General features: G+C 55.2%; 1 pseudogene across 1 annotated transcript in view; it reads right to left on the bottom strand.

The window, feature by feature from the left end:
* Positions 1–374: 374 nt before the first annotated feature.
* LOC311328207 (netrin receptor UNC5D-like) overlaps positions 375–2,049 on the bottom strand; it is an 18,777-nt pseudogene continuing 17,102 nt past the window's right edge. Inside the window, exons 6-7 of the transcript in view lie at positions 1,603–1,753; positions 375–539 (exon numbers count right to left, since the gene is read on the bottom strand). The product of the transcript in view is annotated as a netrin receptor UNC5D-like (transcript). The remainder of the gene's footprint in view (positions 540–1,602; positions 1,754–2,049) is intronic.

Raw genomic sequence — 2,049 nt, 5'->3', positions numbered from 1 at the left:
AGTCTTGAATTTGGAGTACAGAGTCAGTCCTGTACATCAGTGGCCGTCTGAGTGGGTAAGAAAGCCCTTCAGTCAAACCAGGACACATTCACCCTAATGAGAAGCCTATTAGCTACTTTAACATCCTCCACACCTGCTCCACACACTTTGGCAAAAGTTGACACGAGCTTTAGAGAAATATAAAAAAGTTTATTTGTGCAACTGTGAGTACCTTTGAAATTTCTCTACCTATTAGACGAGCTTTTCATTGCCGACGAGGCCGCGGTACTTAATTAGGCTTTTTCTTCCTATGGTGGGACGAGGGACGCGTATGTACGCACACACCGTCAACACACACACACACACACACACACACACACACGCCGTCTCCCTACCTCCACCACGGAGGTGTAGACCTGGAGGATCTGCTCCTGGCCCTGGACCTGCCGCACGCTGATCTTGCAGGAGAGCTGCGAGGAGGCGTGACTATAGCGCTCCAATGGGAAGGAGCACTGCAGCGGGCGCTGGTTACTGGCCCACACCTGAGAGAACGAGAACTCCTGGAGACGGACGGGGAGAATGGGGGGGTCAGGGGTCAGGGGTCAGTAGCCTGGCGCGCAACACGGTTTGCTTTGCACAACTCTCCGTCGGCAACCGTTTGGGGAAAAAGGGCGGGCGCTTTCAAGACTTGGCAGGTGATTGGACGAACCATCAGTCTATCGCCGTTTTCCCCATCTGGCGCAAACAGACCTCTGGGGAGAGGATCCAGACTCGAGAGAAACAGAATGTGAGCCGGCGAGATCAAGATGGTCTCCCAAAGCTAGGGGATGAGGGGGATGAGGGGGATGAAGGAGAAAGAGAGGAGGGAGAGAGCGGTGGAAAAGACGTGTGTGTGTGTGTGTGTGTGTGTGTGTGTGGGGTGACAGATTGAGAGAAGGACAACAAAGAGAATAACACTGCAGTGTTGCAATATTGTTCCGTTTTCACGTGTTTGTCTCTCATGCAAATAAACCCTGTTGAATTTAATGTAACACTGAGAATAATTTCAAGCCTCCATTAGCGCTGCCTGACATCAGCTGATACCTGCGATGTCCCCTCTACCCCCACTTCACCTTCCCAGCATGCATGAGGACCATGTGAGTGGGCTCTTTAGTCAATCAATAACGCTACTGAATCAATTAAGCGCCAAGGAGCAACGCCGACACACACTAGGGCTCTTTGCCACGGAACTGTTTACCCGAATGCAGGCGTGATCTCGTGGTGGGGGGGTGGGGGGGGTAAGGGAGGCGGGGGACGGCGAGGTCTGATTGGACCCTGAGAGCCGACGCTAGTGACCATGAGTGGCGTGGAGGGGAGGGAGGCGGCGACGACTCTCGGCCAGGGGGCGTTGCTCTCGAGGGGGGGGCTCGTCCCACTCCGGCACCGGCTACTTCGCTACTGATGTGATCGCGGGGGAGGGATGTGGGGATGAAAGGATGGTTGGGGAAGAGAGCGCCCCCCACAGGTTGGAGGAGGCGGGGCGCATTTCCACCTGTGTGACAGGACAACGCGCGTGGCTGTGTTCAAACAAGACACACACACAGGCGCACACACGCACACACACACACACACACACGCGCTCACCTGGCAGGTGGTGAAAGGCTTGATGCTCCAGAGGAATTGTGGGATGTCCTGTATGGAGACCTGGAGGCTGAATGAGTTCCCCCTGAACAGCAGCGTCTTGGGCTCCTCCAGGAGGCGCCCCCCCCCTCGCTCGCTCCCCCAGCGCCACCTCCTGAGGGGGGAGAGGTATTGCGCTCCGGTCATGGAACACGTTTTTCGGCACAAACTGCTGCATATTTAAGACTACAGTATTCATAGCAGCTATAGAAGGGCACGCATGCGCACACACACACACACACACACACACGCATACACACACACACACACAACACGCACGCTCACACACATCCGCACGCTCACACACACGCACGCACGCACGCACGCACGCACACACACACACACACACACACACACGCACACAGCTAAAAACAGCCCATGGTCAGATTAAGAATTCAGCTTGGTAACTCG

This window comes from Borostomias antarcticus, assembly GCF_949987555.1.
Source record: "Borostomias antarcticus genome assembly, contig: scaffold_621, whole genome shotgun sequence".
NCBI lineage: Eukaryota > Metazoa > Chordata > Actinopteri > Stomiiformes > Stomiidae > Borostomias > Borostomias antarcticus.
The sequence above is the reverse complement of the archived record's forward strand: the minus strand, read 5'-3'. Positions and strand labels throughout refer to the sequence as shown.